Below are 21,750 nucleotides of genomic sequence, written 5' to 3'. Positions count from 1 at the left end.
AAGTAATAAGCAGTCCATGGGTCTTGGTGGTTGAGTAAAAGCTCCGGCATTTGGGTTCCATTGCTAGGACAAATGGATTCAAGCTTGAGCCCTCGTGCGCCTATCGAGCATCGAAGTAAGGGATTCATCCCCAAACCAGAGCTTGAGGTAGGTAGGAAGTTTGGGTTTTTTTATCTTCAAAACAAGTAAGTATTTTGGGTTATTTTGTTGGTTTGATGATTGGAAAAGATGGAGAAATCATTTCAGTTTTTTGCCTTCGACCGTTGTTGCATTTAGAGTAGGAAAGGATTAGAAAAGCGGATAGGAAAAGCATAGGGTTTGCTGCTAAAAAACAGGGTAAGATAGGGCACAAGTCATGCAAAAATGGGAAAAAAAAGAGCACTTGGGATGTTAATGTCGGCAAGTGAGTGATTGGACACCGAAACCTTACCCAGCAAGGGATTTAAGAGCCAAGGGGACTGGGAAGAGATCATTTCATGTCCTGAAGTTGAGAGAGTGTGAGAGAGAGTGAGAGTATGCTTTGAGCATTGATTTGATTTGATCTTGCCTTTGAGGAGCTCTCTGTGCGATTTAGGTATATTAGAACGTCTTTGGTATGTATTTATTGTGATCTGCAAGGCGTCATGCTTGGTGGTTGTGAGAATCATTAGATTTGATGAAATCATTCCCGATGAGATCGTCGTCGCACACGGCTTGGCCCGTCCAAGTGTTGACGATTTTGGGCCAAGTCCTAGAATTGGCCCTCGGCCCACTCAGTCAATTGGCCCTCGGCCCACTCATCGAATCGGCCCACTACACTCAGACGCCTTTCACTCGGCCCGTTTGAGTGAAGCATTTGGACCAACTTTGAAATTCGACCCTCGGTCCACCGACTCAGACCAACCCCACTTGGACAAGTTGACATTCCACCCGATCAAAGTTACCACTCGGCCCTCCGGCCATTAGCCTCGGCCCACTAGACTCGACCACTCAGTCTACAACACCATTCGGCCCTCGGTTCATTAGCCTTGACCCACTCGACCTTGACTCTCAGCCCTCGGTCCTCTTGACTCAGCCCTCGGCCTGTCCAAGTGAATTCACTCAGCCTACAACACCATTCGGTCCTCGGCCCATAAGCCTCGGCCCACTCAGCTTCGACCCTTGGCCCTTGGCCCTCGGTCCATTCGGACTAGTTACCATTGGGCCCTCGGCCCTTACGAGTGACACACTCGGCTCCTACAACTTGGACGAATAATCTTAAGATGGACAAGATGGCGAGATGCGGGTCAACAAGCCTACTAAGGTCTAAAACGAAGTGAGAGGGTACGTATGCCATTTAGAAATTTGTTTTTTGCACTTACCCTTAATTTCTGCACCTGAAGTACACTTAAGGACAACAAAAGGCTTGGTTGAGCATAAGTGTGCGGGAAAGAACACACACATTGAGGAGGGATAAATTGAGGATTGGATGCAATAAGTCAAGGAACTCACTCAAATAAGCACCTCAAGGAACCCACCAGTAGGAGAAGATCCCAAGACATAGACGGGCAACCAAGGTATAGAGTAGGACCAAGCAAGCAGCATTAGAGAAGTGGATCTTGCCAGCTGGTGCAACGTGATCAACAGCTTGGTGAAGCACGAGAATGCGATCATCTTAGAGGAAATCTCAGACCGTAGGCCGAACAAGGAGCTCGACTTAGGAGCTTTTCCAGAGGCAAACTAGCAACTAGTAAGCAGCTACGATGCGCACACTCGATATGAGCACTGCAATAGAATAGTAGAAGCCATCATAACAGACTTGGAGGAGGAACGGAAGCTAGCCCATAAGGCACTGCAAGGCATAGTGAAATACAATCAGGATTAGCGGGCTAGGAGCTTAAGGTAAAACATAGAATTGTGCCAGGTACAATGGGTGCTGAACCTAGGAGGTGGGAATCAGACCGCCGATCACGAGAGAGACCTAGAAGGAGACTTCACATTAAGTGAGCTTCTCATGAAGCGATTTCTCGATAACACCACACGAGAGCAAAGTGATATAGCCCTAACGATATCATTACTAACAAGATTAGGAACAAACCAAGGTGCCTCTAAGGGCTAGTCTAGAATTCCAATAATTTGCAAAGGAACTCGACAAGTACCAGCCCCACGATGACCCATATAGCTTTGTAGAGCAATTCGAGCAAGTCTGTGAGGCCAACAGCCTCACTGACTTGACTTAATGCTCTCAAGCATTCGCACTTTGCTTAGGTCACAAGGACAGGTCTTGGTATACGAGTCTAGATGTCACAGAACTAGTGGATTTTAACGGCCTGAAAGACCTCTTCATGAAGAGGTTATCTGATCCCGGATACTCTGATAATCTACTAGTGAGGCTAATGAATGTCAAGCAGAATGAGAAAGAGGACATACGAAACTATGTCACCGTATTTATTTAGTGGAATATGGAGTGAGGAGCTATATAAGGCCTTGGCAAGTAATTCGAGCTTGTAGCAAGACTCAATAGCTAGGGTGTTTGAAGAGGCCATTTGAGTGGATGACCAGCTGAAAGAGTGGAGCTCCAGGAGCTAAAATTCAAAAGAAACCAACTCGCAATGTTTGGAGAGAGCATCAGCCTCAAGCGAATGATTAGGTTCAACAGACTAAGAGAAGGAAAAGGCCTCTGAGATAAACCAAGACTTGACTGAGGTGAAAATGGAGATATCCAAACTGGAGGATATGTTGAGACGACCAACGCGCCCACACGTACAATGCATGTATTGTGGCAGAAGCCACTTGTCGGCCGAGTGTTAAGACCCTAGCTCACAACCTTGCCCTAAGTGGAGTAGATTTGGTCACGATGTTGCGCACTGCAGATTACCAAGAAGAAGGCCTTACTCACAACCCTACGACCAACCATACCTAGTGAGTAGACCCCAACAAATCTTTGGAAGGGTGGCCCCATTAGCCCTTCCTGTACCTAACGACATTAAACCGGTTGTTCCTAGAATGGACATAAATCCTACAGGTATACCAAGACTGCCTGGTCTCTATGTGACTCATCCACCAACTGACGCGCCAATCCACTATGTGGAGGAGCCAAATGAGGAAGAGATTTACGTATACCCATAGGTCTTGCATGACGATGAGGGCAACGCAGTCCTTATGGACTATCGGCCAGTGCCGGTGATGGTGTTAGAAAGAGGCCAAGGTAAAGGCCTAGGAGGGCAGACACAGGATCCAATCATATGTTAGACTTGCGGTCATGCAGGGAACGTCTCATCACGCTTCCCTGAATGAGAGCAACCAAATAGAGATAAGGAAGACCTAAGATGCCCAGAGTGCGGAACCACTGACCTCTTCATTGATTGTCCCAAGAGAAAACCACTCTTAAGTTTAGCCAACGTGCCATCTATCCCATTGAGACTATTTAGCCTCGATAATCTCGATGGGGAGGCCACACTTATCCCATTGCATGTCATGACCTGAGCACAGACAAAGCAGGTCGGCATATTGTTGCCAAGTCTGAGCAACCTCAATGCAGCCTCAATCAAAAAGAAGAGTTGTAAATGGAGAAAGAAGAAACTCGAAGCTAGGATCACGCCGAAAACCAAGACTACCACCACTCTACCTATAGGAAAGAAGGTTACTAACGCGGAGGCAGAAACCTTAGCCCCTAAGACGGCCAAAAGGGAAGTGCTAGGATAGGGGAGTACCCGCATACTAGGCGCCAACTAGAGACTATCAAGAAAGTAAACGAATGGGTAAGAGAGGCCCAAGAGCACCTAAAAGATGTGGAGCCCATCCTAGAGGACGAGATCAAAGATCTCTCCAGCATAAGCACATCAGTCTCACCCCCTCGACCGAAAGCAAGAGATACAGCTGCGCCACAAGCGATACTGCTTAGGCAAAGCCTCGACGCTACATGCCGCTAAATCAATCACGGCCATTGGCCAAGACAATCCGGAATATGAGAAAGGCGAGCAGTCAACGACCTCCTTACCATGTTGGTGACCACCCTTGTGACGATGAGTCTTAGAGACCTGCTTAGGTTGCATTCCACCCTATTGCAAGACTTGAAGCAGTGGGTTGAAGGATCACGAGAGCAAGCTGTCGTAGACCTGCACGATTGTGACATAGAGACACAAATACCAAGCCTGATGCTGCACTCTATGCCTAAGTCCTTGCACATTAATGCTTTCTAGGAAGGCACCGAGATGTATGCGGTACTACCTATCTTGGCCTTGGGCGACACAACTCGAAAGGGGATTGTAGACAAAGGAGCGAGGGTTAGTGTACAGAGCCACATAGTGCTTCAGACATGGGGAAACCCACCTGTGGTGGAGATCGCCAGGTTCAATGTCACACTAGCAAACGGTATGAAAGTGAAACCATTTGAGGTACTTAAAAACTGATCGGTGAAGATCGCAAGTGTCCAGTTCTTAGTTGACTTTATAGTCATGAAGGGAGTGGACTATGACATCCCATTAGGCTGACCTCGCGGCATCTCCTCCATGCCCTTGGGATATCAAATTAGTCGATGGCACGTACTACGTCAAAATTTAGATCGCACTTCCTCTCGATCTTGCCTAGCGATTTGGTACCTGGCGAGCCACATCTCCACCATAGAGGCATGGTGCAACATACAAAAGCGATTAACCTTCTCCTCCATTGCAGCATCCATTATTTTTTCTACTCCATTTCCAACCACCACATCTCTGGTCAGTCTATCATCGTCCTTTAGTGACCATAGCATTTTATTATCTGGATCCACCATTGATAGCCATTGTGAAATATGTGCTAGCACCTCAAATACCAACCAACCTTTAGCCATGCTACCTTCTGGTCGAGCTCGTTGTCGCACAAAGCTTTTTAGGGTTTTTATGAAGCATTCCAATAAGAACATCCATCACGTATGGAAAGATCCAGCAATCTTCACTTCATCTACAGGATGCACAAGAAGGTGGATTTGTATTGTGAGCATGCTGGTAGGCAGGTATTTCTCAAAGAGACAGACCGTTTCCACTGCTCCCCATCTTGCTGATTTAATAGAGGACATCTTTATCTCCTTTTGTGAGATCCATTGCACCAAAGTCGACAACCTGTAAATGGCCCTGCGTATTTCTAGAGTAAGGCATCCTGCGATCACGATCGGTAGTACAAACTACCATAAATGAGAAAGCATTATGAACAATGGCTACACTCCAAATAGCAAAATGCGCATGCCAATTACAATCCATTCGTAGTACAAACCTGACATATCCTATGCCAGTCATGGGATTTTAGCCCTGATAATTGGTCATCTTTAGTAAATGCAGACCTGAGAGAATGCATCATACCCATCGGAGTGCGGATAGACTTGACTATCGCTTCACAATGCGCTCTTCTTTAGTGGACAAAACCCAAGGAGCACGAGGTAGCTGCACACAACCATCAACACTTGACTGAGGCCAAAGCGCCTCCATCTTGCCTACCTCCTTCAAATCCATTCATACCCCTATAGTGTCTCTCTTTCCTGTGATTTGGTTCCATAGCAAGCTGCTCACATTCTTGAAAATATGCATGGGATCTAACAAGTGGTTGATCTGTAAGTGGGTCCAGTATGGCAACTCGTAGAAAACTGAGAACCGTCGCATTCTGTTTGGATGTGACTGCGCATGGACCATTTTTAACTCATACTAGCTTGCGGCATTCATACGTGTTGGAGTTCGTCCAAGAAAACCTTCCCTGAGTTCATGACCCTCTAACAAAAAAGTGACGTGTCCTTGATATACCATCTTCTTCATGGTTCGTGACCTTTGGGTGTCTAACTATGGCCCGCACAATGAACATGCATGATAACCTGAGGTAACAAGACATGTTCCAACACCTTTATCCAGTGAATACAAACTTGAACGAGATAAAATATAGATATTACCAATGAGAAGAGAAGCCTATTCATTGAGAAGAGAAGTCACTGTGGCTCCATGTGCGTGAATCCATTGATATTCATTGAACTCCATTTGTGGACCTATTCTGCGCATGCCACATTGTCAAGCTCGCCATGCAGGACGTATGAAACATGTGGTTTATGTGGGCAATAAGCAGAAAGTATCTAACAACTTTTTGAGGGATGGTTTGCCCTTGCAAGTCTTGTTGATACCTGTGAGCACCACACTTTGGACATATCTCCATAGTCTCGTATTCTCCTCGAAACAGTATGCAATCATTGATACATGCATGGATGTTGTTTTAGTGCATGCCAAGCTTTCGTAAAACATGTCGTGCATCATCAGGAGACTCAGGTATGATATTTGCAGGTGGTAATATATGATATTTCAGTAACTTGAAAAAATCATAAAATACCTTGAAAAAGCATAAATGTTTTTAATGATAGTGCCGAAAAGAAATCAACGAAGCGTACATACAAGGTACTTGAACAACTTGGTCACACTCGCATCACTCCATCCGTATTTTGCTTGCACACTTAGGAGTTCCAGTCGTGTCTTCAGGCGAGATACTCGGTACCCGTCATATAATGGTATAGATGCTTCCTCTCTGGGAAGATCAGAAGTCTCGACATCAATGGGAATCAATGCATCGATCATTGCCTCCATCTCAGGTTCCAAGATTGCAGGTAGGTCTGGAAGGTTTCCTGTCTCCTCTGGTATTGACCGTATAGATTGGGTAGTACCTTCCAAGTGGTGGATTGGCTCAGGCACTCCATCCATCGCACGCCCTCAAACTCTTCTAATTGGCCGCAAAGGGTACACTCCTCCTTGGGACGAGACGTCACCTCCTTGGATAGAAAATTTTCTAGCCACGCCCAATCTTCTTGTATATGGTATTCAATTAGCTTGCGAGTACAATGCATGATTGATATTAACTTTTCTTACTGTTTGCTGAAAATCCAAGATCGCCTTATCAATGATCTCAGATTGAAACTCGCCGAAGCGTCATACGTCTTGTATAGACAATTGACGTTTTCCTCTAATTGCCAGCTTGCATTGAGAGCAAGGAAATGGGACACGCTGATTAAGATATGCCTCGCGATCTTTGAACAACAAGACCTTCATCATTTTCCATTTTATCTACGTTATGACAAACAATTTGTTTTTGTTATCATTCTTTTTTTCTTTCTTAAATTGTTTGAGAAGGGATTTTTTCTCTTGTAACTCAGCAAAAATTAACGTATGTAAAGTCTCCACCCACCCACCCATAGATTAACATATATATATCGGAGAGTTTCCCATCTCATGGTGTTGCACGGGACCTCGCCACCACTCTCTCTTTGTTTTTAATCCATTCATTATCTCCTCTCCTTCCATCTCTCTCTCTTTTTCTCTTTCTTTATTATGTTGTATGTTTATTCTCTCTCTCTCGTTCCTTCTTCTTTTTTCTCTTCCTCCCCCTCTCTCATTTTCTTTAACGATCACAGCTACGACTATGATGAAGACCACGACCACGACTACGACTATGACTACGACCACGACTATGACCACAACTATGACCACGACTACGACTATGACTAGGACTAGGACTATGACTATGACTACGACCATGACCACAACTACGACTACAACTACAACCACGACCATGACTACGACTACGACCACGACCACGACCACGACCACGACCACGAACGACCACGATCATGACCACAACCATGACCCCGACCACGGCCACGACCACGACCAACGACCACGATTACGATGACCATGACCACGACTACAACTATAGCCACAACCATGACCACGATGACCAAGACCACAACTACAACTACAACCACGACCACGACCACGATGATCATGACCACAACTACAACTACGACCACAACCACGACCATGACCATGACAATGACTTCCACTACGACTACAATACAACTACGATGACCACAACCACAACCACGACTATGACTACGACCACGACCATGACCACGACTACCACTGCCACTACAACAACTACAACCACCACATCTACCACTATCATTATCACTACCACAACTACGACCACTATAATAAACAAGAAAACAAGAAAAAAAAACAACAACAATAACTACTACTACTACTACTACTACTACAATAAATAAGAAAAGAAGAAAACACTACTACTACTACTACTACTATTACTACTACTACAATAAAAAACAAGAAAACTAAACAACAATAAAGAATAAAAGAAAAAAAACTACTACTACTACTACTATAACAAACAACAACAATTGATTTTCTTTTCTCTCTTCCTCTCCCTCTCTCATTTCCTCTCCCTCCCTCACCCTCTCCCTCTCTTTCTCTCTTTTCCTATCAAGTTTAATGTTTTTTCTCTCTCATTTTTTCTCTCTCCTCTTCCTCTCTCATTTCCTCTCCCTCACTCACCCTCTCCCTCCCTTTCTCTCTTTCCCTATTATGTTTAGTGTATTTTCTTTCTCCTCTCCCTCTCTCATTTCCTTTTCTCTCTTCCTCTCCCTCTCTCATTTCCTCTCCCTACCTCACCCTCACCCTCTCTTTCTCTCTTTCCCTAATAGGTTTAATGTTTTTCTCTCTTTTTCTCTCTCCTCTCCCTCTCTCATTTTTTTTCTCTTTCCTCCCCCTCTCTAATTTCCTTTTCTCTCTTTCTCTCCCTCTCTCATTTCCTCTCCCTCCCTCACCCTCTCCCTCTCTTTCTCTCTTTCCCTATTAGGTTTAATGTTTTTTCTCTGTTTCTCTCTCCTCTCCCTCTCTTGTTTTTTCTCTCTCCTCCCCCTCTCTCATTTGCTTTTCTTTCTTTCTCTCCCTCCCTCGTTTCCTCTCTCTCCCTCACCCTCTCCCTCTCTTTCTCTCTTTCCCTATTAGGTATATGGGTTTTTTCTCTCTTTTTCTCTCTCCTCTCCCTCTCTCATTTTTTCTCACTCCTCACCCTCTCTCATTTTCTTTTCTCTCTTTCTCTCCCTCTCTCTTATACGCTCCCTCCCACACCCTCTCCCTCTCTTTCTCTCTTTCCCTATCAGGTTTACTGTTTTTTCTCTCTTTTTCTCTCTCCTCTCCCACTCTCATTTCCTTTTCTCTCCTCCTCTCCCTCCCTCACCCTCACCCTCACCCTCTCTTTCTCTTATTCCCTATTATGTTTAACATTTTTTCCATCTTTTTCTCTCTCCTCTCCTTCTCTCATTTTTTCTCTCTCCTCTCTCTCTCTCTCATTTCTTCTCCTTCCCTCACCCTCACTCTCTCTTTCTCTCTTTCCCTATTATGTTTAATGTTTTTTCTCTCTTTTCCTCTCCCTCCCCCTCTTTTTCTCTCTCCCTCTCTCTCCCTCTTCCTCTCCCTCTCTTTCTCTCTTTCAATGTTTCCTTCTCCCTCTCCCTCTCCCTCTCTCATTTCCCTATTATGTTTAATGTCTCCCTCCCTCTCCCTCTCCCTCTCCCATTTCCTCTCCCTCTCTCATTTCCCTATTATGTTTAATGTCTCCGTCTCCGTCTCCCTCTCTCATTTCCTCTCCCTCCCCCTCCCATTTCCTCCCTCTCTCATTTCCTCTCCCTCTCTCAATACACACGAATTATACCAAAAACAAGTAAAAGAGATAGAGAAAACTCCCTCTGCCTCTCTCATTTTCTCTCCCTCCCCCTCTCCCTCCCCCTCTCTTTATCTCTTCCTCCCTCTCCCTTGTTCAAAGATGAGAGAGAGAGACATGGAAAACTCCATATCCATGAGCCTTTAGGCTCTCATTGTGTTTTTCTTCATTATGCAAAATAATACTAAACCACACAATACAATGTAAAGGAAACTAGACTGACTAGATTGACTAACTCTAGTCAAGTCACTGACTAACTACTAACCTGACTTATTTAATGTAGTCACATGGAGACACCTGTACAAAATAGCTGTCAGCACAGATGTTGGTTACACACCAAAACAAACTGACGGGTGGAGCTTGATTTCTAACTCTCCCCCTCAAGCTCAAACCAAAAACTCAAACCATCTGCATCACTCCAAGTAGCTGTCTAAAGTGAATGAACTTATCTTTACCAAGTGATTTGGTAAAGATGTCTGCTACTTGGTCTTCAATCTTCACATGCTCCAAATCAATCTGATCTGCTAAAACCATTTCCCTGATGAAATGTACAGCCTTACTTTGTTGTCCAAGTGTATTCCCAAGTCATTGAGCAACTTCTGTAACAATATAGCTTCACAGGCCGCTAAGGCCACACCACGATACTCTACTTCCATACTGGACAGTGCAATTGTAGGCTGTTTCTTACTCTGCCAATTGATCATGCTACTACCCAATCCAAATGCATAGCCGCTGGTTGACCTCATGTCATAAGTGCAACCAGCCCAGTCAACATCAGTATACCCCATCAAGTCAAGAGGTTTCCCATATGCATAAAACATCCCATGATCTGTGGTACTCTTTACATATCTCAGAATTCTCCCGACTGCATCCAAGTGTGGTTTGCGAGGCTTCTGCATGAACTGACTAATCAGCCCCACAGCATATCTCAAGTCAAGTCTAGTGATCATGAGATAGATCAAGTTGCCTACCATGTGTCTGTACATGGTAACATTCTCAATCTCTGTCCCAACATCAATCTGTAGCTTGACATTCTGGTCTAAAGGCGTATCCATAGGCTTGCAATCAGCCATACCATATTTCTGTAACATGTCCTGAGCATACTGCTTCTGTAGCAGCCATATGTCTTGAGGTGTAGAGACAACCTCAATCCCCAAAAAATATTTCAGCTCTCCTAGGTCCTTGACCTTAAACTCAACCTATAAACATATCTTTACTTCAGCAATCCTGCTTTCATCATCTCCTGTAATGATTAAGTCATCAACATAGACAACTAGGAATACATAACCACTATCTATCTTCTTCACAAACAAATTATGATCAGTATCACCCAATCGGAAACCATGTTGCTGCAAATAACTGCTGATGCGAGCATTCCATGCTCTGGGTGCCTGTTTCAGCCCATATAATGCCTTTTTCAGTCGGCATACATGTGTTGGAAATTTTGGATGCACATAGCCTTCAAGCTGTTCCATGTAAACTTCTTCCTGTAACTCTCCATTTAGAAAGGTATTCTTTACGTCCATCTGCCATAGTTTCCAACCTCTACCTGCTGCCAAAGCAGAATCGCATATTTTTGAAGCATCAGCATTGTGTCATTGTTTTCTTTGATGATGTATTAGTTTTCAGTAAAAATGAGAATGAGCATTATGAACATTTGTCCTTAGTTTTTAAGTTATTAAAAGATAATCAATTATATGCTAATCCAGAAAAGAGTGAATTCTTCCAAACAGAAATTGAATATCTAGGACATTATTTCATCAGAAGGTATTAAAGTCGACCCTAAAAAGATAAAAGCAATTTTAAATTGGCCGATACCCAAAAATGTGCATGAATTACGTTCTTTTCTAGGTCTTGCTAGCTTTTACAAAAAATTTGTGAGGAATTTCTCATTACTTACATTACCTTCGACAAAACTCTTAAAGAAGGGTATCGTGTATAATTGGTCTGACAATCAACAAAATTCCTTTGATTTGCTGAAACATGCTTTGACTCATGCTCCTGTATTACAATTACCTGACTTCAATAGACCATTCTTCTTAGTAGTTACTGACGCTAGTGGATCTGGAATAGGAGGAGTCCTTATGCAAGATTCTAATCCCATAGCTTACTCTAGCTGCAAACTCAAACCATCTGAACTTAAATATTCTACCTATGACAAGGAATTGCTAGCCGTAGTACAAGCCTTACGTCAATGGAAACATTATTTAATGGGATCTGAATTCATGATTAAAACTGACCAACAAAGCACTAGACATCTCCTTAGTCAACCACAAATATCTGACCGACACATTAAATGGGCTGCTTTTATTCAAAGTTTACATCCCCTTATACAATATCAACCTGGAAAAGAGAATGTTATTGCTGATGCTTTGAGTAGAAGACCGACAATTCAAAATATTTCTGTGATATCATTTGATTCTCTTATTCCTATGAAAGATACTTATCACCAAGATCCTACTTTTTAAGCTGATTGGAATAAACTAGTTGCAAATAATTGGATTCCTATTGATTCATTGTCTTACATTAATGGATTTATGTTTTATGAAAAAAATTATGTGTGACTGTTCCATTTCGAACATTTGTTTTGCATGAAATTCATTGTCCCCCATATCAAGGTCATAGAGGAATTATATCTACTTTGCGTACATTGATTGAAGATTTTTATTGGCCACATATGGACACTGATATATCTAACTTTATATTTGAATGCTTAATTTGTCAATGAGTTAAAAGACACCACGGTAAACAATATGGTTTACTAATGCCATTATCCATTCCATCACGACCATGGGAACAGATTTCAATGGATTTTATCACTGGTCTACCTAACACTAAAGCTAATCATGATATGATTTGGACTGTTGTCGACAGGTTTAGCAAACAAGAATATTTTATTCCATGCAAGAAAACCTTAACTGCATCTCAAGCTGCTCAATTGTTTTTGAAAACTGTTTTCACTAACTATGGTTTACCAAAAGTTATTATTTCTGATCGTGATTCTAGATTCTGCAATAATTTTTGGATTACTTTGTTTGCTAACTTAGGAACAAAGATTGATTTTTCATTTGCATTCCATCATGAAACAAATGGTCAAAGAGAAGCTACTTACATAATTTCAAAACCACACACATGGGATACATATCTACATTTACTTAAGTTTGTATATAATAACACACCACATACAACTACAAAGAAAGCACCATTTGAAATTATTTATGGATATCGATTGCTTACACCTGTTACATCATTATCAAACAAAATTCAAATTGCTGATGATTTTGCTAATATGTATGCTACTATTTTTGATGAAGTTAAAGATATGATTGCCAAAGCCCAGCAATCATACACAAAACAAGCAAACAAGAAAAGACAAGCTATGAGTTTTAAAGTTGATGATTATGTTTTTGGTTACGAATTGAAAAATGAAGATTACAAAGTGTATATAAACACCCCGTTGTCAAATTAGCACCTAGATTTTATGGCCCATTCAAGATCACACACAAAATCAATGATAATGCATTTAAACTAGAACTACCACAACATTGGAAAATCCACAACACCTTCCATATCAGTTTATTATGACCTTTTAGAGGACAATTACCTATACACCCTATCTATGAAAACCCTCCTTTGCTAGACGAAGAAACTGAAATCCTTGAGCTTGAAACTATTATAGATACTGACTTTATGACCACTAGAACTGGCCGTAGATATTCTAGATATTTGGTCAAGTTTAAAAATCATCCTGTTGAAGAGGCCGAATGGATGCACGCTAGAGACCTAAGTGCTTTCCCCACACTGCTAGCTCCACATTGAGCTAATAGCAATTGAGGACAATTGCTATCCCACCCTGGGGGTATGATGCCAGGAGGCATATTCCACGGTGGATTCCGTGAGGTTTTGCGGTGGATTCCGTAAAATTTTATTACCAGGGCTCATATACAAGGTGGATTCTTTGTGCGAAAAGTCAATGGGGACGCCTATCCTTTTCGGGCGTTTTGTTAATTTAATGTGTAAGTGGGTGATTCCATAGCGGGCGATTCTGCAAAATACATATTTAAATTAATAAAAGTTTATGAGTTTAGAGTGCGCACTCGTAATAAATTAAGGTTAGGATTGAGTTCTAACCAATTTATTGATGTAGCTGAAGACTGCTAGGTATTCACTTTTGTCGGTTTAATTGTATTATTTTTCTAACAATTGTGAATGCTTGATGTGTAGAGCAAGCAGCGGTGGCATTGGGAAGCATTGGAGGATAGCGTGTATTCAAATTATCATCAATTTTTTATGGGCGCGTATCTTAGGCATGGCGCCTATATTTTGTCGCGCTTATTTACTAAAGCGCTTGATATTTATTTATTATTTTTGTATGCACATGGACGCACGATTTAAATATTTGTATGGGCATACAAAAATATTTTTTAGCTTTTTTATGGGCGCGTCCGTAATAGCTTTAATTCTTTAGTGGCACAAAAGCAAACACAAAAGCTAAAGCGTGCTAATTGTAAATTGGGCTATTTTTTGAGCTTGAAGATGAATAATATATAAAATACATACTTTGTGGAGCGCTCACACAAGGCATGGGGGGAGATTGCACCCAATTAGTCTCTTGCTTCATGTCGTGCAAGCTTCTTCATTGTTTTTTGTGCAAAAAGTAGAGTTTTTTTGTTCTTGGGGACCTTCTGATGCTCACTACGCGTGCATATGGCGTCTAATCTATGCACCAATGTAATGCCAATCTAATGGTCAAAGATAGCAAAGAGACACTCACAAATGTGAACATCAAGATATCATCCAAGTATATAGCTACAAAATCATCTAGATGCTCTCGAAAGATATCATTCATCATATGTTGAAACATTGTCGAAGCATTGGTGAGACCTAATGGAATAGCAACATACTCAAAGTAACCATACCTTGTGTAGAAGGCTATTTCCATTCATCTCCTTCTTTGATCCATACAAGATTGTAAGCCCCTCATAGATCAATTTTTGTGAAGGTCTTAGCTTTTTCCAAGGCATTCTAGGAGCTTTTGTATCAATGGCAAAGGGTATCGATTCTTGATTGTTATCTTGTTGAGTCCTTGATAATCCACACACATTTGAGGTGACCCATCTTTCTTCTTCACAAACAAAATAGGGGCTCTAGCAAGAGACTTAAAGTTCCTAATGATCCCCTTGGCTAAGTTCTCATTAATGTTCTTGCATAGTCCAGCTAATTCATCAAGGGATAGCTTGTAGATGGGTCTAAAAGGTTGTTGAGCCCCGTGATGGAGTTCTATAGCACAATCATATGGTCTTTGTATTCAAGCAAGAGATCTTCATTATTTTTTTCAAAGACATCTTGGAATTCTTGATATTAACTTGGTAGCTTGATTGAATAATTGTTATTGGATTATTGAGTTGGTATATGATATATTATCTAGGTCGGTTCTTGCCTTGCTGTGTGCACAAAGGCTTTGGCTCTTAGATATACCAAATTTATTTGTTTTTCATGACATTTAATCTTTTGCTTAAACCCAATCAATTTCTAGGTTATGTTTCTTTCCCGTTTCTTTAGCCAAGGCACCCCAAGGATGATTGGATTTGTGGAACTAGATATGACATTAAAGCATACACAAGATTTGTGATCATGAAGAGTTACCATGAGTGGTTGGGTTTCCTTGGTAATATCTCCAGATGCTGGAGGTTTTTCATCCGCGACTTCAATTGTTGCATGATAGTGGATATAGAGTATCTATTCACAAATCTATCATCAATGAAACATGCGGAGGCCTCGAAGTTGACTAGGGCTTTGAGGAAAAGGGTCTTTCTCTACAAGATCGTGTGGACTATGACAATGAAAGTTTCCATGGGTGTGGCAGTCTCATTTACAAGATCCAATTGTACAGTCTCATTTACAACTGGACATCCTTGTTTTCTTGCTCGAGGATGATCAGTCCAACAGGGACAAGGATTGCCATTATTGTGGCAGGTATGGGCACATTGCAAAGGATTGCTACAAGAAGCAGAGATATATGAAGGCAAAGGGCAGACATCATGGGCACTATGCATCTTCCAGTGGTGCTCATGATGAGCAAGCTAATAGACTCTTTGCCATGCAGCATGTATCCAAAAATGCATCGAGACATAATAGAGATGATAGATGGTAAATTAACTCTGGAGCGTCAAACCACATGACACCGCATGGAGAGTGGTTTGATGAGATGGTTGCAGGTACACATGGTCATGTATGTACTGGGGATGACACCCAACATGACATAAAGCATAAAGGGATTGTTCCTCTCATGATGCCTGATGGCAAGAAGAAAGGCCTGCATGATGTATTACATGTACCGACCATAACAAAGAATCTTTTGTCTGTGGGTCAAATGGCAGAACAGAATCTGCAAGTGAGATTTAACAAAGATGGATGTTTCATTGAGGAGTATGGAAATGGCTGCAAGTTAATTGCCAAGCGCAGAAGGGATGGCAGGATGTTTACATTGGATGTGGCCATTCCGGGACTTAAGGCAGCCATGTTTGCTCATGATGAGAGTGCCATTTGGGATGTAGAGATTTGGCACAAGCAGATTGGACATGTCAATGTACAAAAGCTAAAATCTATGCAGCAGAAGGAAGTAGTACTTGGATTATCTAAATTCAAGTATAATGACTTTGGTCATGTATGCCCTGCATGTCAGTTTGAGAAGCAGGCACGGTTTTCTTTCATGAGACATGTAAAAAACAACACTAGGCCTTTACAGTTGGTGCACTCTGATGTCTGGGGTCCTTCACATAATGCTTCATTTGGAGGTGCACGTTATTATGTCTCATTTATTGATGACTTTAGCAGGTACACTTGGCTTATGTTTTGAAGCATAAAAATGATGTGTTTGATGCATTCAAAGACTTCAAGAAGCATGCAAAAAATGAGTTGGGTTGCTATATATCCTGTTTGAGATCAGATGGAGGAGGTAAATATGTCTCTAATTACCTTGACAGGTATCTTGCTAAATATGGGATCAAAAGATAGCTTACTTGCAGTTATACACCGCAACAAAACGGTGTTGCAGAGAGGAAAAATAGGGTCTTGATGGAATCAGCTAGAGCTGTTCTGAATGAGAAATGTCTGCCAAATGGTTATTGGGCTAAAGTAGTGATGAATGCTGTCTATGTACTGAATCGAACCCCTACAACAAGGATTCATGATGTCACTCCATATGAGAGGCTATATGGTCATAAATCTGATATTTCGCACTTGAAAGTATTTAGCAGCATTTCATATGTGCATATACCAGATGAAAAGAGAAAGAAATTGAATCCTAAGGCAATGAAGAGTGTGTTTGTGGGATATGCACAGGAACGGAAAGCTTATAAGTGTGTTATGTACCTTCTACGCATGAGACACTCATAAGCAGAGATGTGGTATTTGATGAGTTAGCATCGTGGTATGGGAATCCTATTGCAGTGCCTACTAATGGCTCACCCAGTATGAGTCGTGCTAAAAATACTCCTACGGAGAGTACTTCCATGAGTGGTTCAATAGGTGATGTATCATCTACAGTGAGTCCTTGGACAAGACGATTGCGTAGTAACACTAGTGCATCCACTCACACGGATATGTCAGTGAGGGGGAGAACAAATAAGGGAAAAGAAAAGGCTTTTGAAGATGTAACATGTCCACTCACTGCAGGTTATGAGTCATCTAGCAGTGACAGCTTAGACAGTGAATTGGGAATTCCATCTATTATGATGCCAAGTGCTAGGCAGAGTCGTTATGTGCGGCCTCATGAGAGGCAAGCTCATAGTGAGCCACAGCTCAGGAGATCAGAGAGGGTCAGATGACCTATTGATAGATACACTTACATTGGATATTTATCCCATCATTATGCTTGTATGATGAAAGTAACAGGTTTTAGAGAACCGAGTAAGTTTGATGAGGCAGTTGTTGCAGATGAGGATTGGTGCGCTGCTATGGATGAGGAATATTCAGCTTTGGCTGAAAATGGCACATGGGATTTGGTACAGTTGCCTAAGGGAAAATTACCTATTGGCTGCAAGTGGGTGTATAAGGTAAAATGTAAATCAGATGGATCATTGGAAAGATACAAGGCCAAGCTAGTTGCAAAAGGGTATGCATAGTAGTATAGTCTTGATTATAAGGAGACTTTCAGCCCTGTAGAAAAAATTTGCTACCTCAAGGTGATCTCCCCCTGCCTCTAAACCCACCAGATCCACGTTGGCCTTGTGTATTTGCACCATGGCAATTACCCTGCTGCTGCTGCTATCCATAAGCATTACGAGTGTCACCACGACCTCGAAATGAACCACGACCTCTAAATCCTTTGCCACACTGGCTAGAGTATAACACAGTGTCTCTACTCTGAGATACACTTGAACCTGTATTCAAACCAAGTTTGACCTCCTCATGCAACAACAAAGCAACTAGCTCTTCCTAGGTAGGGGGCTCTTCTCTAACTAAAATGGATGTGTCAAAATCTTTGTACTCTTTTCCTAATCCATTCAAGGTAACATCAATCATATCATCTTCTGATACACTTGAGCCAATGGTAGCAAGTTGATCAGCTATGGTCTTAATCTCCATGGTATATACCTGGATGCTCCTGCCATTCCTATACATATTGTTGAACTGCTGTTTCAACTGGATCTTTCGTACATGTGTCATGGTTCCATAATTTTTCATCAGTATGTCCCAAGTATCCTTTGGAGTCTCACATCCAGTGATTTGAATTACCATAGCATCAAATATACATAGAGAAAACCAATGCCGCACCTTGCATGCTCTCTCATTCCATAGCCTATGAGCTCTTTTCTGTTCATTAGTTGGATTCGTTGCAGGCAACTTAGGAGCAGCCTCATCTCTTGTGCATAGATCCCAATAATCCCTGCCAACTAGAAAGTTCTTCATTCTAAATTTCCATAATGCAAAGTTCTTGTTGTCTAACTTCTCTCGAACTATGTGAGTGATATTATCAGTCCCATGTGCATTAGCCATGATGCAATAGACTGTTTGTCAAATGTTTAACTACTTGCAAACCAATAAATATGACTGACCAAGTTCAGTCCACAACAGTTTATGACAGTTTTCTGCAACTAATTGTAGTAAAAACCAGGGTATTTCATCCCACTGATAACCCAAAAAAGTCCCAAAACAAATTGTCTAACCCGTAGGTAAAACAGTCAATACATATTCTATGTATTTGCTTCAGTTTAAAGTCCTGCAACCTCACTGCTAGGGACCAAAGATGCAGCCTGAAAACTGTAGACTGTGTATAACCAGCAACAATTTCAAGTCCAAAAATAACATGCATACATGTCATACATGTCCCAGAACCTCCTAGATAGCTACTAGTACATGTGTCAAGCCATACATAGGCATAGAAGCACAAAATAGTGCATAACCAGCAAGTACAAGTGTCAACTAATTTGGTCGCAAGTTGCAATCATCCAAAAATCAGCATAACAAGCTTTAAGTAGCTCCAAAGTGTCTTCAAATCATGTCATACATTTGCTCCAGTGTGACAGAGTCAATACATGACTATGCGGGTAACTCTAGGCTTCCTGCCTTCAATGAGCCAAGTCATACATTGCATTTGCAATCTATATTCAGCCAAGAAGATAAACTTGCATTTGCTTCAGCTCCAAAACTTCAGCATTCAGTAATATCCAAAGCTCTCTTTGATCCTCTAAGAACTCAGCATACATATGTCACCTCATGTAGATGACGGGTGCCCAAGGTAGCATGTAATGCTTCAGTGGAAAGTGATGCTTGTTGTCCACTATTTATTGACAGTTTCCAGCCTGTCAATGGCTTTCAGATCTGAGTATTCTGAGCAAAAAATCTCATCTCCAAGACATTAGATCCAATGTATACATGATTTGACACATTTTTGTACTTTAATGATGCCTTCTGAGTGTAACACAAAGCTCTTGTATGTCAATAATGACCGAATGCATCCTATCTATTCATTTTCTCAGCAGTTCAAAACTTATTACAGGTCTGTGTCTGATTACTCCAGCTCATAATAGAGCTCCCAAACAAGCATTTGCTTCTTATACTCTTCAAGTACCTTCAAGAGTGAGCATTCATGCTTTATGGGTCTTGTTCATGTGCCCCATTTGATGTTTCACACATTGCAGTCCATTTTGCCGTACAGGCGCAGTTCACGCAGAATGAGCAGGGGTTGTTGCTGTACATGATGACTAATATGAGCCTATACAAGGCTTGCATAGGCTCAATAAGACCTTTCAAATGCTCTAGCAGGTTCACCAACAACCTCGATCAATGGCTAGTCTCCTTCAACAATGCATACCTTTGTGTGACCAAATGGTAAAAATGACAATCAGTCCTCTTCTTTTTCCAGCCCTTCAGGTCAATCTTGAAGTCATCTTAAGCAATGCTCTACTCCACAGAGCCCAGTCTTATGGGTGCTCTGATATCATGTTCAAAGATGAGAGAGAGAGATATGGAAAACTCCATATCCACGAGCCTTTAGGCTCTCATTGTGTTTTTCTTCATTATGCAGAATAATACTAAACCACACAATACAATGTAAACTAAACTAGACTGACTAGACTGACTAACTCTAGTCAAGTCACTGACTAACTACTAACCCAACTTATTTAATGTAGTCACATGGAGACAGCTATACACAGTAGCTGTCACAGATGTCGGTTACACACCAAGACAAACTGACGGGTGGAGCTTGATTTATAGCATCCCTCCCTCTCCCTCTCCTTCTTCCTCTCCCTCTCTCATTTCCTCTCCCTCCCTCTCCTTCTCCCTCTCTTTCTCTCTCATTTCCTCTCCCTCTCTCAATACGCACGAATTATACCAAAAACAAGTAAAAGAGAGAGAAAACTCCCTCTCCCTCTCTCATTTTCTCTCCCCCCCTCTCCCTCTCCCTCTCTTTCTCTCTCTCTCTCTCTCCCTCTCCCTCTCTCATTTCCTCTTCCTTCCTCTCCCTCTCCCTCTCTTTCTCTCTCATTTCCTCTCCCTCTCTCAATACATACGAATTATACCTCATTTCTTCTCCCTCTCTCAATACACACAAATTATACAAAAAACAAGTAAAAGAGAGAGAGAAAACTCCCTCTCCCTCTCTCATTTTCTCTCCCTTTCCCTTTCCCTCCCCCTCCCCCTCTCCCTCTCCCTCTCCCTCTCAGACGCGGAAGACCTAGATCGCAAATCCCGTAACATTCCATGGGAGTGCCGGGCGGAGCTTTCTAGACATCTTTTCCGATGGACTGCTAAGACGTGTCCTAGATAATTCTAGTGGACACGTTACACCTTTGTAGATCTAGGACATGTAAAACTCCACGTACAATTCTTGTTGAAGAAAGAGTATCCAGATATAAATCACCTATACCTTTGACTTGACACGTTATGTCATCACCAAGATAAACCAATTTCTTCGCAAGAATAGAATGATAATTAGGTAACCACTAGGACTGATATGTCATGTTTATCATAGCATTAGAATCAATAATAAAAAGAGATCTATCACAAACATGAAGTATCATTTCCGGAGAGATAGAATAACTAACACAATTGACTTCTTCAGTAGTGTTTTCATGTGTAGCAACATATGCTCTATTTCAATCTGAATCAACACGTTTCTTGAAACATAGATGGATTGAATGATTACTCTTTTTGTAGTACTCACAAGGCAAATAATCTCTAGATAAACATTGTTTTTTATTTGAAGTACCATGTTCTTCATCATTTGGTTTTACCCAACAATCATATGTAGTGTAACCATTTCTATTGCAATAAGAACAATGTCTGTTAGAAAACTTGAGATGAGAGAAGTTACCACCATGATGACTCCTACATGTGTAGCATGGAAAGGGATGCCTTTGAGCAAGTAACGTCGATTTTTTCTGACTATGTATTCTCTTATGAGATTATAACTATGTGTTGATTTGTGTGCCGTCATTTATGTCATTGTGAATACTCAATCAAAGATATATAAGCTAGATCAAAATTGATCCCATCCTTGTTAGATAATATGGTAATAATATTATCATGACTAGGACCCTTTACAATGTGAAGAAGCTCTGTTACAACTTGTTTTCATGGAATAGCATCACCAGTAGTAGCAAGCTAATTGATAATGTTCTTCAATGATTTGATATGTGCTGTCATAGAATTTTGGATATTGTATTGTAACTCAGTGAGCTGATTATGAAGATAAAGGATTTCTGTAATAGATTTCTTCTCAAAAATTGCTATCAAATACTCCCATATAGCTTGTGTGGTTGA

This window comes from Lygodium microphyllum, chromosome 9 (assembly GCF_053477565.2).
Source record: "Lygodium microphyllum isolate KBCC chromosome 9, Lygodium_microphyllum_v1.1.10, whole genome shotgun sequence".
Classification (NCBI taxonomy): domain Eukaryota; kingdom Viridiplantae; phylum Streptophyta; class Polypodiopsida; order Schizaeales; family Lygodiaceae; genus Lygodium; species Lygodium microphyllum.
Note: the sequence above shows the minus strand (reverse complement) of the source record.